The 15,918-nt window shown below is 33.1% G+C and overlaps 1 protein-coding gene across 1 annotated transcript in view; it reads right to left on the bottom strand.

Moving 5' to 3' along the window:
- The window catches only part of LOC129918656 (possible lysine-specific histone demethylase 1), a 532,105-nt gene that overhangs the window by 48,143 nt on the left and 468,044 nt on the right, over nt 1-15,918 (bottom strand). The window lies entirely within an intron of this gene.

The raw sequence follows: 15,918 nt of genomic DNA on the forward strand, positions 1-15,918 counted from the left end.
GGTAGTCTTTTATTTCTAGATATTTTTTGTTGTTTTTTTTGTTCAAAGCCAACGAAGTGATGGAATAAGGCGCAAAAGATCTCGTCTTGGAATTGAATTTGAAAAATTGCTAATTGGATGTCAGAGATGCTTGTTGGTTCGTTGCAGCATATCTGCCAAAGATATGCGGAGAGATTTATGGGAATCAGTGTTTTTTTTCTGTTCAGCTGTTTGGTTTGTGGAAATATCAGATTTTGAAGGCGTTTTAGTTAGGTTTTCTTATTTGCCAACACACTTTTTATTGAGCGCCATGCTGTTTATTGAAATGGACTTTAGTTCTATTGGTTTAACAAGATGGTGGATCGTTGTACAATTATGTGGGTCATATCTCAAATAAGATTAAGTTTTCTCATGTTGACTTAGCTACCATAAAGTGAATTAGAAGGCTTGCTGAAATAGTCATTTTCTTTGCGGCCATGAAACTCAGATGCAACATGTACGAGCTCTTAGCCGAGTCGATTTTCTGATTTATATGAGGTTTTAGTGGCGCCCAAAAACTAGATCACCCAATGAACAAAACATTCAAAATCATAGTTCAATATTTTATGACCCCTATGCCAGTATATTTAAACCCCAACTTCATTAAGTTCGGCTCCAATTTCGGTAAAAGCTAGATTTTGTAAGGAAGATTTGTCCTGATTTTTGTCAAATTAATTACTAGATTTTTGATACAAACGGTGATGGTTAAGAACTGGAGTAAAAATGGAATCCCGAAGCACCACGTCCGCATCATTATCAAAAATGTCTAAACCGCCGCACCATTTTAAAAATTTCTAAACCACTACTACACCGCTGCACCACGTCTGCACCATTTCATTTTGAATACAAAAATTGGTGCGCCACACCGCCGCCGAACCACGTCTGCACCATGATCAAATATTCTATTCTCGTACTTATACAAATGTTTAAGTCGTCTTCAAAGTTATTTTGACTTAAGCAACGCCAACTGCCAGTTCCTAACATGACTTGGTGGTCGAGTGGTTAGTTAAAATGCTCTGGATACTCAAGTTCGAATCTCGTTCTCGACGTTAGTTTATTTATTTTTCAATGATCCAATGTTTCATGGTGCAGTGAATTTTTCATACAAAATTAAATGGTTCGGATGTGGTGCAGTCGTGGTCTGGCGGTGGTACGCCGAAATTTTCCGCCAAACGGCGGTGGTGCAGCTGTGTTGTGGCGTCAAGTTTTTTTATTTTTTTTTTTTCTTGAAAAATTTAATTTCTATTTTTAATCAGGAAGTATTGAAGAAGGTAGATCTTGTAAAGAAAAAGGAAAAAAATGAAAATCATTTCTGAAACAGTGAATTTTTTCCCATTTACACCTCATTCGCTACTAAAACAACTATTTACATTAATGGAAGCCATATTAAGGTATATTTTTTCAACATTTGAACATGGCACAAGTTATGCACGAGCTCCTACATATTTGCATTGATAAACCAGTTTTCTTAAATCAAAAAAGAAAATAAATAAAAATAAGGAGTCCAAACTTAATTGAAATGAACTCGAACATCATAAACATCTTCAAAATAAATTTGAAAAATAAATTAACATAAAAAACTCATAGTCCGTTATGAATATTCCTCGTGCACCTTTTTTGAATAGAAGAATAAGAACAAAAGTAAAAATAAAAATAGATAAATAAAAAAAAAAAAATGTTCAAATAATTCCAGGATACCTTTTCTTCATACCCCTTAATTTCTTCCTCTAAATTTATTTCAATGCAACATTCTGGGCGGTTTGAGTCCATAAAAATGTGTTTTATTTTTTTTTTTTTCATTTTTTTCCTTATTTTAAATTATTTTTTTTTTAACTGAGCTAGACCAATTAAGGAATTAAAAGAAGAAAAAAAAAATCCATCTGATGATTTTCTAGAGAGACGTGCGACCTGCCCTCTGTCGACACAGCCAGCAACAGAAGCACTAGCAGCTCCTTCTTATAACTATACTACTTCTACTTTTGCTATGTTGGTTGGTTGGTCTTCATTAATTAGTGAAATATTTTCTTAATTAGTACGCGCGCCCATTGAAATAGAATCTCATATATCCAACAGATAAAGTATATATATTGTCGACGAAAGATGGAAACAAAAAAAAAAATTATAAAAAAAAAGTAGAAAAAGAATTCCAGAAGGTATGTAAATTAAGATTTTTTTCTTCATCGCATTTGTTAAGTGTATTCGGAGGCTTTATCTACGGGTTTTTTTTTTTTTTTCTTTTAAGTTAGTAAAGATGAATGAAATAGAACCAACACCAAGCAGATCAAACAGCAATTTGACAAAAGAAGAAAACTAAATAAAAGCATTTCTCATTTTTTTGATAAGACGGAACCACCCATAGCTGATGAATTATTTAGATTGAGATTTTAGTGTCGAAAAAATGAACGCTTTAAGTCAAGAATGGAAAAGAAATATAGAATAAAACTAGTTTTAGACCTAAAAAACTTAAAGTTGAATATAACAGTGGAAAATCCATATACAAAAGCTGACCGAAAGATTAAGAAACAATACAGAAAGAGATTTTATTCAGTATTTATAGACGTTTTTGGTAGCCGGAAGCTTTATAGAAGTTTTACACAAGTCTAATAAAAAAAAAAACAAATTTAGAAAATCGTGTTGTAGATTAAACTATATTTTCTAGTAAAATTCGATTGAGTAATTTTAGAAATTTAAGCAGCAGGAAGCTTTATAGAAATATTACATAAGTCTTATAGAAGTCTTATAGAACACAAGCAAAAAAAGCCGTGTAGTAGACTAGAATTCACAGCGAAACACCTCAAAATATTAGTATGAGATTTAGGTACAGTTTAAGTACTTGTTAAATCTCTTAGCAATTAGAAGCCTTAAAGAAGCTACAACGAAGTTTACTTTTGTATTGCGACTTAAGGCAGTTAACATTTTTACATACACACATTTTAACAATGAGACTAATGTAAAAAAGTTAAATTTATTTTTTACAAAGTTTGAGTAATATTAAGTCCCACTGTTAATTTTAGTACAAATAAGTTCATTTAACAATTTTGGACTTGTTCGTATATAAAATTTTTACTACAAATTACCTACTTGTAAGGAAACCAATCAAAAACAAAATTATACAAAACATGAAATTCAACTCAACCTTGATTAGGATAGTTTCATTATTTTATTTTGCTATTAAAAATTATTTTTTCGATTTTATGAGCTCAATCGATTCAGGTAACCTATCCATATCCAATAAAATATTACAACCGTGGAGCAATATAATTTTGTCTTTTTTTTTTTTTGTTATTTCTGTCAAAATAGGAAATTTGAAATTATAAATTCATATACAACACTCTAATATTGTTTTTTTACGATGTCGCATGTCATTTTTGAAAACATATTGATATTGAACAACAATAATGGGACAAATAAGTTTATTATTTCCCAAACAAAGTTATGATGGGAAACAGCTTGAAGAAGAAAAAAAAGGGGCGTTATAGATATTTATTCATTTTTTCCTTCAAATTTTTTCATTCTTTTCTTCGTTTTTCATTCGTTCTTCTAATTGAAATTGATTTATGAGAAGTTATAAAATGAAGATATTGTTGTAATTGAATGAGCGCCTCTTAGATATTTATAATTTTTTGTTGCTATTGTTGTAGTTTTTTTTTTAATATTTACAATTTTAGATGAATTCGTTATGGATGATAAAATAATGATTATTCATATTGTTAAAAATACGAACAAACACAAGAAAAAAGTGTGTGTTTTTTTTTAAAGGATATTAACTCAGTTGATGTTTGAATTAAACATTTTAAACAATATTCATTACATTACATTGCAAGAATTTTCAAGATAAAATAAAAAAAGAAATTACGCCATAAAATTTAATAATACTTTTTCATCAATATTTTAGAAGGTTTGCGGTATTCTATCAGAAAATTTCATTAAAATCTCTTGTATGACAGTGTTCTTTAAACTTTAGAACCTTGAAAATACAAACACCTTTTTTTTATTATTATTGATTACAATTTTTATTTGATGTTCACTTGAAAGTGGTTGGACAGCGAGTGCCCATTATGCCGATCATTTAAAGGTACTTTGCCAAAAATGACAAGTCAGCATAATGAACACTCAGCGCGTGAGACTAAACATTGAACTTTTATTAAATGATCTTATTTCGTCTGGTCTCACGCAGAAGTAGGAGTTGGGTGGAAATATGATATGGTAGGAAAGGTAAAAATGGGTGATAGAATACAAAAAAATACATAATTATACTTAAAAAGAACACTCAGTGGGAACTGGTAAGAAATCATTTCCCATCGTGTCAGCAACAATGCAATGTGATAATACTATTGGTCATATGGTTACTTAAAATGATACTAAAAATGTTTACTTAACATACTCCCCCCCTTTGAGGGATCTAATCCCTCAAAAAAATTTAAAATTGTGTGTCTATTTCAAAACGAGGAGCGCTTCTTCTAGGAAGTGGTTTGGGTTTTCTTTTTTTAATAAAATAAAAAATAATGAAGCCAATCATTGTAAGGAATAATATGAAGCTCATGCTATAATGATGGTAATCGTGCGTATTTATAGAATTTACCCAGGTATCATTATCTATGTCTTTATCAACTTCACTAATTTTGCCTTTTAAATCTTCTATCTCTTTAAAATTAGTCTCATTGCTCGGGGATGTTATGATGTTCATATTTTTCATCGGAATTTTACCTTTAATTGACTCAGAAATTTTAATAGAGGGAACAAATGAGTTTTTTAAGGTGGTATTGCTAAAGACTCGACCATTTATCACTATGTGTGGAAGTTTTAAAATACATGGTATCAAAAATTCTATAAAACCACTGTCACTTAGGGTAAGACTTTTTGTTATTCCTTCACACACCAATAAACCAGTTACAGCCTCCTTAAGAGCAAATATCCAAGTATTGGAACTTCTTAGGCTTACCCATCGATCTTGAGAGATGGATCTCGTTAAACAACAGTGACTTAAAGCACTACTCAAATGATTCAGAATCGAGACTTCACAACTTATACCGCTGTCTCGATGAATCATTGTTGGTAGTTGTTGGTTACAGACAAAATTTTTCGTTGAGAGGAAGTGGCATGATGATAGCTGATTTTCTGTTAATTCAAAATACCTATCTCTTGTTGCAGTGACTGCTAAATAAGGGGATGATAATTCTATTATGAAACTTGAATCATTTTGAAATAGAGGAAACTGAACTAAATTAAAAAGCTGAAATTCTTGGTTATCAACCAAAGGGATCATCATTTCAAATACTATTGAGTCATTAAGACTTCGTCCTTTAATAGATGACAGCTTAAAAATATCTAATACAGATGCTGTCGGAATGTTAAGATGGGATGGAATGTTGTTCCGAATAATTTGGAGCTGTTTAGTAAATTGTGACGGCGAAATAAAATGAGGATTCATTTTGACATTATTAAGACTAAGAAGAACGTCAAGTAATGTGTCTTGCACTCTTTCGAGGTTTGAAATTGACAAAATCAAATATGAAGTTAATGCAGAAAAGCGCTGACTGACATCGATTATTTCTTGATGCTTTTCAATGCTGTTTAAGGATTTTTCGAACATGGTTTTAAAACCTTGATATTGCTGACTGAGTTGCAGATTATTTCGTTTAAGCAGATTTATGGTTGAATCTGCGATTGAGCTCTGCTTTTTAAAGAGATGCACGAGATGCTGTTCATCTTGGTTGACCAAAGAGATTTGGTGCTGTATGTCCTTAGCATCATCTTGATCCAATACCCCAAATAAGCTATGTGCCACGTTTCCTATAAAATCGAAAGGAGATCTAGCAATTCTTATCCTTTTATTGTAAGAAGTATGATAATTATGAATGAGGTCATTGTTTGATTCGATTGCTATAACTCTTTGTTTGAGAGCTGTTACTGTAGGCAAACAGTACGGATTAATTTTCAATTCATCTAAACAAATATTATCCATTCTCTGTAAATAAGTTTTCACTTCTCCTAGCTCTAGCCAATATGATGATAAATTATAAAATATATAAATGTTCCAAAAACTATTAACGGTGCTCGCACTACCTATATCTTCAAAATAAATCCCTGTGGGATGGTCAAATTGGGTTATTCTTATTGGTTCGGTATCTGAAGAGGCAGCTAATGGAAACAATAGCAACATGAAGCATAATAATGATGTTAAAGAGTTAAGGAGGTATCTCCCACTTCTTAATCTTATCAGGGGTTGTTTTTTTATTGGGATTTGTGCAGCATCCTTTTGCTGCTCTTTATGGTCAATCGGTAGGGGACAAAGATTTTGAACAGCTCGTTGATATGTGCCGGTTTCAGTCTTAACATATGCCACTCGTACTAATCCGTCTGTTCCCTTGACAACTTCGATTACACGTCCGAGCTTCCATTTCATTGGAGGCTGGTGTGCATCTTTTAAAACAACCATTGTTCCAGGTTCTAGATTTTTGGATTCCACCTTCCACTTTAATTTCTGTTGAAGAAGATGGAGGTATTCATTTGACCATCTTTGCCAAAAATGCTGTTGAATATGCTGAATCTGACGAAATTTGTCTAATCTTGAGATGTTATGATCAGTTATGTCAGGTTCTGGAAGCGATGTCAACGGAGCACCAATTAAAAAATGACCGGGAGTCAATGCCTGCATGTCATTAGGATCTGAGGAGTTAGGTGTAAGTGGGCGTGAATTCAAGATAGATTCAATTTGAATCACAACTGTGGAAAGCTCTTCATAAGTTAAAGACGCTTCTCCTAAATATTTTAACAACAATGTTTTTGCGGATTTAACAGCGGCCTCCCAAAGGCCTCCGAAATGGGGAGAACGTGGTGGAATGTGTTTCCAGTTAATTCCCATTTTTAAACAATTTGAATTAATCGATGATTGAGTTTCAGACGAATCAAGAAAATCTTGAAAATCTTTTAATTGGTTTCTTGCCCCTACAAAGTTTGTGGCATTGTCACAGAATATAGTATGGCATACACCTCGTCTTCCTATAAATCGTTTCAAGCAGTTAATAAATGATTCAGTAGTAAGGTTGCATACAACTTCAATATGAATAGCTTTTGTTGAAAAGCATACAAATACTGCAAGATACGATTTTGTTGGAGTTTTCCCTCGAATATTATAATGTGTTCGTATTGGCCCACAAAAGTCCACCCCTGAATAATAGAATGGGCGAGAAGGTACGATTCTTTCCTTAGGTAGATTACCCATTAATTGATCTATGGATTTGGGTTTCGCACGGAAACATTGGATGCATTTAGAAAGTACCTTTTGTGTTTCTCTTCCTACACTCAAAATCCAAAATTGTTGCCGAGAGATAGATACAAGTGTTCTATGGGAAACGTGTAGATGTTTTTTATGTAAGTGATCTAAGAGTAATGTGGTAACTATATTATTTTTTGGGAGTAATATTTGATTTTTTGCTTGGGAAGGAATTTCAGCATTTTTAAGTCTTCCACCCACATGTATTAACATTGTTGTTTTATCAAAATATGGGCTTAACGAAATTATGCTAGAGGTATTGCGGAGAGGTTTCCCTGCCTGAAGTGCCTTATACTCTTCGGGAAAAACACTTAATTGAACAATCCTCCATAACAAATGCGTTCCTTTCTGGATTTCTTCCGCGGTTAAAGAACCAGTTCTTCTGTTTCCTTTGCAGCGAATATTAAAATTCATCATGAATCTATAGCAATGTGCAAAAATTTTCTGCAGTGTAAAAAACGAGTTTTTATGGTTGATTGAATTTATTATATCATTTTGGATTGACATATTTAGCACTGTCTTTGGCCTTCGATGCCCAAAGATTTCTTCTGGAATCGAATACTCCATTTGTATACTTGAAGTTTGTCTTAAAAACTCAGGGCCATTGAACCAAATGGTTGATCTTACAAGATTGGGCATTCCTAACCCACGCGATATAAGATCTGCTGGATTTAATACTCCCTTTACATAATTCCAATGATTCAAATCTGATTTAGATTGGATTTTTGCTACACGATTTGCTATATATGTCTCCCAAGTATAGGAAGGTGCCTTTACCCATGTTAAAACCGTTGTAGAGTCGGTGTAATAACTGACTGATCACGGGTCGTTTGAACGCGACACTATTCGAAGTGTCTTGCACTCCATATGTTTTGATGCAGAAATGTTCCTTGGGGTCTAAATAGTAAGAAAAAAGCTTTTTTAAAATTTTCTATCGAGCTATTCGTTTTTTATGAGCTTAATAAGTTATGAAAAAACGTACTTTTACGTACTTTTTCACACGTTTTTGTTAATAACTCTGTTAATAATAATAGTAGAAACTCAAATAATGGCTCTATTTTTAGAAGAAATATGCCTCTTTTTAACGGCATTTGAATCAAATTAGTGGCATTTTTAGATCTTCAGATATTCGAATCTAAGTCCGTTCATTTTTTCTGCCCAATTCGATTTCACTAATCAAAAAGTTTTTTTTTATAGAAGTCGGGGTATACTTTTCTAATGGTTTTTCGTATGCTGAAAACGAATCCGAAGTCAAAAAAATTCCATCATATCAAGTTTTTGAGATATTACCGTTATAAAATCAAAAATACCCTTTTTTAACAGTTTTTGAGGTTATGTCATCTTGCGTGATAATTTTTTATAATTACATTTTTAGCGGTTTCTTAAAGAACTAAGTTTCTTCTTTTAAAATCCGTTTAAATCATTTCGATATCGCTTTTCTTCTCCGAAAAATCTTAAAATCAATTCAACATGTTTGGTGAATATTCTCTATGAAAAAAATCTTATGTTCGTTTGGGTTTCATGGCAAATCGCTTAAAATTTTTGCATCCCTATAAGTTTTTTGGTTAGTTTATGGGTAAGAAAATTTTTGAGTAACCAAAAAACTTAAAGGAATGCAAACATTTTTAGCGATTTGCCATGAAACCCAAACGAACATAAGATTTTTTTTCATAGAGAATATTCACCAAACATGTTGAATTGATTTTAAGATTTTTCGGAGAAGAAAAGCGATATCGAAATGATTTAAACGGATTTTAAAAGAAGAAACTTAGTTCTTTAAGAAACCGCTAAAAATGTAATTATAAAAAATTATCACGCAAGATGACATAACCTCAAAAACTGTTAAAAAAGGGTATTTTTGATTTTATAACGGTAATATCTCAAAAACTTGATATGATGGAATTTTTTTGACTTCGGATTCGTTTTCAGCATACGAAAAACCATTAGAAAAGTATACCCCGACTTCTATAAAAAAAAACTTTTTGATTAGTGAAATCGAATTGGGCAGAAAAAATGAACGGACTTAGATTCGAATATCTGAAGATCTAAAAATGCCACTAATTTGATTCAAATGCCGTTAAAAAGAGGCATATTTCTTCTAAAAATAGAGCCATTATTTGAGTTTCTACTATTATTATTAACAGAGTTATTAACAAAAACGTGTGAAAAAGTACGTAAAAGTACGTTTTTTCATAACTTATTAGGCTCATAAAAAACGAATAGCTCGATAGAAAATTTTAAAAAAGCTTTTTTCTTACTATTTAGACCCCAAGGAACATTTCTGCATCAAAACATATGGAGTGCAAGACACTTCGAGTAGTGTCGCGTTCAAACGACCCGTGTGATGTGATCGTCCTACTGATTATTGGAAGGATTTTTTGCACTAATTCCACCATTAGGACAGCCGCCTGAAGCTCTAACCGAGCTATAGTTGTCGCCTTTAAGGGAACGACACGAGATTTTGAACATAACAATTGAACAAAAACTTTCCCTTCATTATCAATAGATTTTAAGTAAATGCATGCGCCATATGCGCTTTCACTACTATCGGAAAATGCATGCACTTCTAATTTCGTAGCTGAGTCTATTAAGATAAGGCGTGGGATATTAATTTCACACAAAGAAGAAAATTCTGATAAATAGTTTACCCACTTATAAGCCTGTTCTTGAGGCAGATTCTCATCCCACAATATCTTAGATTTCCAAAGTTCTTGTAAAAATATTTTTCCTAGTAATATGGCTGGGCCTATCAATCCCAAGGGATCGAAGAATTTTCCCAAGTCGGCAAGAACGCGGCGTTTGGTAATCTTTAAATCATTGGGTGCATTGTACTTGTAGCAAAATTTGAATGTGTCTTCAATTGGGTCCCAAACCAAACCAAGGGTTTTAATGACCTCCGACTGATAGATTGTTAACATTCTTTCTCGATCTTGCATTGGAATATTTTCTAGAATGCGTGGATCATTTGAACAAAATTTGGTTAAATTAAAATTTCCTTGACTTAATAATTTTATTGTTTCATTGAGAAGCAACTTGGCTTCCTCAAGAGAATCTGCTCCTGTTAGGCAGTCATCCACATAGATATTTTTTGTAATAATTTTTGATGCATTAGGATATATATGTTGAAAATCATCTGCTAATTTGACCAAACATCTTGTAGATAAATAAGAGGCAGACGCCATTCCATACGTAACTGTGTTGAGCTGGTATGTTCTTAATGTGCTCTTAGGATCTGGCCTCCATAAAATGTGCTGATATGCTCTATCCTTTGGATGAATGAGTATTTGACGATACATTTTGCTAATATCGCCAGTGAATACATATTTATGTAATCTGAAATTGGCTATAACTGAAAATAAATCTGATTGGACTGTTGGACCAACCATGAGGGTGTCATTAAGTGAATACCCAGATGTCGTCTTTGCAGAAGCATCGAAAACGACCCTGAGCTTTGTTGATGAGCTCTCGGGTTTAATTACACAATGGTGTGGAAGAAAATAATTTGACTTTGGTATGTCAAGCTCTTGAATTGCAGTCATATGACCTAGACGCTCATATTCCTCCATGAAGTTTGTGTAACTTTCTTTGAGGTCTGCATTTTTTTCTAGTTTTCTTTCTAATGAATAAAAACGCTTCTTTGCAATTTCTTTTGAACCTCCTAATGTTTGGTTTGGGTCTTTCTTAAAAGGAAGTCGTACTATGTACTGACCCTGGCGTGTTGTTTCCACGTTATCATTAAAATGTTTTTCACATTTAAATTCTTCTTCGCTGTAGACCTTCGATTCAACTTCAAAATTTTCACTTTCCCACAGTGATCGGACCATTTTATCTAGTGTTCTCAGACTAGGTTTTGACACTGAATGACAATGAGAATTTTGGGAAGAATCTACAGCGCTTCCTGCTAAAACCCATCCTAATCTAGTATTCCGCAATAGAGGAAGATTGTTTGAGATTTTAAATTCTCCCGGCAAAAGAAGCTCAAAGAATAACTCTGCTCCAATTAACAAGTCTATGCGGTTGGAACTAATTGTGTTAGGGTCAGCAAGAAGAATATTGGAGGGCAATTGCAAAGTTTGCCTATCCAGAGATGCAGTTGCCATATAATCACTTATTTTTGGCATTATACTGGTCTCAATAGTTCTTTTATATGATGAAGTTCTGGATTCTAAATGAACATTTATTACGAAATTGGCCTGACTTTCCCTGCCTCCAATTCCGCTAATCGGAATGTCCTTTCTTCGCTTTATGCTCCCTAACTGCTGGGCTAGGGATGTTGTAATAAAATGTAATTGAGATCCCGAGTCTAACATAGCACGACAAGGAATACGCGTTCCTTTTGAACTCACGACGTTCACAATCGCCGTGGCGAGATATACCTCGCGACCCTTTAATACGACCCCTAGAGAATTGTTATTATGGGACCCTGAAGGAAACTCACCCACCCGACCAATAATATTATCACACTTACCGGATGCTGGGTTTTTTACGTTGACATCTTTTTTATTTGGTTAGTGTAGTAGAGTGTTGTGTTTCCCGTTGCAAACCTTGCATCTACGTTGCTGCTGACACGATGGGAAACGATGTCCTTGCAAACAGTTGGTGCAAAGTTGAAGCTTCCGCACCTGCTGATTGCGATCCTCAACTGAAAGATTAATAAATTTTTTACAATTAAAGATCTTATGATTATTAGTTTTACAATATGGACAATTTGAAACTTCCCTATTTTCAGATGCGGTGGTTACCGCTTTCTTCCTTTCATCTGATTTCACCGTCTCCAGGGCTTGGAACCTGCATTCGACAAATTCCAGTAATTGGGTTAGAGTTGGTGTTATTCTTGGTGCTTGTAGGGATTCCTCGAAAAGCATTCGGGTGTCTTTGTCCATTTTTTCCAGCAATAGATGTACAACTAATGGGTCCCATCCACTGGTGTCATAGCCGAGATTGTTGATGGCTTGAATGACTTCCTTTGTTGTATCATGCAGCCTCTTGAGACTTCTGACAGTGTCTACGATGGTATTTGATTGGAACAATCGGCTTAACTGAGCGGATAACAGCAACCGCTTGTTGTTGAACCTGTCAACTAGAGTGTTCCAAGCCAATTCATAATTGTCATCAGTGGCATGGAAATGTTGAATGAGGTTTTGGGCATCTCCAGTAAGATTTGTCTTTAAAAAGTATAATTTTTGAGCCGGTGCAATTGGTTGGTTGTGCACCATTTGTTTGTATAGATCGAAGAACTGCGGCCAATTAAGATAGCTTCCATCGAATTTGGGTATCTCAATTTTTGGAAGCTTGATTGTTGTTGCTCGTCCTTGATTCATTTGAACTGTTTCAGCTGGCAATGTATTAGTTGGTAGCCAGGTGATCCTCAAATCTAATTCATCCTGGAGCTCAAAGTAGAGCTGTATATCTTCTACAGCTGCATCGCCTCCAAGTCGTCTATATGTTGTTGTTATTTCATCCCAATTGGTCATTAGGGTTTTTGTTTTTTGGTTAAATTCTTGCGGTAAAGTTTCCCGCAATTTCAATGGGCACTTATTAAGACCTCCTTGAAATATTTTGCAGAGTAATCGGAATTTGCTATCCGTAGTCATCCTGTTGACCTTTACACTGGTGTCATCTATTAAAGTGGGCTTTATTGTCAGCCCTGGTGGTATGTTAAATTTGGAAATTGCTGCGGTAACTCCCTCTGAATGCCCTGCTGGGGGCTTAACGGCTGCTGGTCCTAAGAGGGCTTCTTTTAGCTGCTCCGGCTGAGGATGGACTGCTGCGGTCTCCTCTATAGCCCCATCAGATTTTTCTTCTTCCGCTACTGCAAACCGCTTGATGATGTCATCTTTCATTTGATCATGAATTTTTTTTACCCCATCGTAAAAACCTTTAGTGAAGTATTCGTGTTCAGTTACCTGCGGATAATTGTCTCTTATCTCGCTATCAACATTGTCGAATACTTCCCATAATTCATTTAATCTTGTCCACCGCGCATTTAAATAATCCAGGGTTTTCCTTCCTGGACCATCCTTTCCGTAATTGCGAGCAAGTGTACAGATTTCTTTTCCTACAGCTTCTTGCTGATTGGTAAGTTCTTCAATTGTAGCCACCATTTTAATTATTTTTTATATTGAATTGTTAGTAATTGAAAGGAACTTCTTTTCTTTTTTTTTTTTTTCTTTTTTAGTCTTCTTAATAACGACTCACTTCACAACACTGTTTTCTTTTATTTTGTTTTGTTTTATTAATTTACAGGCCACTAAACTCTTTTAGTAGGTCCTGTCACGGTCGCCAAATGTTCTTTAAACTTTAGAACCTTGAAAATACAAACACCTTTTTTTTATTATTATTGATTACAATTTTTATTTGATGTTCACTTGAAAGTGGTTGGACAGCGAGTGCCCATTATGCCGATCATTTAAAGGTACTTTGCCAAAAATGACAAGTCAGCATAATGAACACTCAGCGCGTGAGACTAAACATTGAACTTTTATTAAATGATCTTATTTCGTCTGGTCTCACGCAGAAGTAGGAGTTGGGTGGAAATATGATATGGTAGGAAAGGTAAAAATGGGTGATAGAATACAAAAAAATACATAATTATACTTAAAAAGAACACTCAGTGGGAACTGGTAAGAAATCATTTCCCATCGTGTCAGCAACAATGCAATGTGATAATACTATTGGTCATATGGTTACTTAAAATGATACTAAAAATGTTTACTTAACAGACAGTTTTTTGAAAACTGCTAAAATTAGCATCGAGATAATATTTAAAAAATAAAAACAGAGTTATTAACTGGATTTTAAAATTGGAAAATATTTAGTTTTTTTGACAAACCTTACAAGTATGTCATAAGAAAATTAATTCAGTATGCTTCGGTGACTTTAACAAGGCTTATTGTAAGTTTTCGAATGAATACCTAGTCGTTGTTTTCGTATTTAATATGAAAGAATATTTTATTATATTTAAGCACATATTTGAAAAATATTTGTAAAAAGTTGAGTTTTTATAATAATAAAAACGGGAGTGACATATTTTTGTAACGGGTGTGACATTGTATGGTACAATATAAAACATAAAAAAAAAATCAATAACTTCAAAAAAATTCACAAAACAAAGTTATTAATTTGATTTTATAAGAAGTTTCATATAAAGTCATAAAAAAGAGGTTGTCTGTAAAGCCGGTTTACGGACGATGGTTTTACGTGATAACGTCGTCAAAAAACAGGTTGTGTGCTTTTGTTTAGAATGAGTCAATTGAAGCGTTTACTTATTTCAAACAATCATAATTTACAAGAAAAAGCTAAAAAAAAATATCTTTTTTTATTTTCTCATTATATGTATTATTTTTTTTTATTTTAAAAGCTTACAAAAAAAAAAATTATGCAATTTAAAAGCCAAGTATTTCTTCTTAAAAATCAAACCATTTTTAAATTTTTACAATGCGCACAAAGTATAAAAATAATTTATTGAAAACAATCATTTTCATCAAAAAAAGCAAAGAAAACATGAATTTGTATCTTCTCACGTCATTTATTACATTTTTTTCCCTAACAACCTTTACAAAATTTTATACCATCTGAAAGCTTATTGTCTTAGCTAAAAATATATATATATATCGATCAGGTCTATGAGACATCTACAAAAAGAGCTAGAATTTTTTGAACTCGATCAAATTTCATTAAAAAAAGCAAAAAAAAAAAAACATTTATTTTTATGTTCTCAGGCTAAGGAATCAATTTTTTTGTTTGACACCCTATACAAAATTTTATACAATGTGAAAGCTTATTATTTCACCTTTCAAATGACGTATCAATCTCATTTCAAAGATGCCTACAAGAGAAGTTAAAATTTTTTAAAGTCAACCATGTCGAATTTCCAGACTGAGATTACGGTACTTCCCACACTGGTGGCTGTTCATGATCAACAGATCTCATCTGGTGTTTTGATGTTTTTCGCAAGTTTCTTGGTTTAACATTGTGAAGCTTGTAGTTAGTCTACCGTTATGTGTGATATACGAAATGAAAGGCAATTGTATCAGGATGCTCATAAAAGTTTAATAAAATTTCTATCTGATCTTGGTCAAAAGTTATAACCTATTGAATTCTGAAATTTTATTTTACCGTTATCTCAAAATTATGTTTACGAAAATGATTGAAACTTCGCCCACATTTAGTCGTAGTCATGGTCTATCATTACTCTATATACTTTATTCCTGTAGCTATAGGATAAAAATAAAAAACGATGAAAATCGGTTAAAAACGGTCAAAAAACGTGTTTTTTTAAAACTTATTTCTTCCGTTATTCAGTCAAAACTCACTAGACGATTCCAAGTTTTTGCACATGTATCTATAAAGCCTACATATCTAAAAAACTATCCAAAAATACCCCTAAAAAACAAGGTGTTTTTCAAAAATTCATATTTCGAAACGCAGAGTGTTGGAAAAAAATCCGTATCAGACCCCTATTTTTTTTTTCTCTCATCTTTAACCTGGCATCTTCAGAATTGTCAAAAAAAATTTCTTTACCTAAAATCATCATTTTGTCATAGCCCCAACATGTGTACAACGTTCAAACAAAACGTTATAGCTTAGTTTCAAAATTTTTTAGAATTTTTTCTTAAATGCAG

This window comes from Episyrphus balteatus, chromosome 4 (assembly GCF_945859705.1).
Source record: "Episyrphus balteatus chromosome 4, idEpiBalt1.1, whole genome shotgun sequence".
Taxonomy (NCBI): Eukaryota; Metazoa; Arthropoda; class Insecta; order Diptera; family Syrphidae; genus Episyrphus; species Episyrphus balteatus.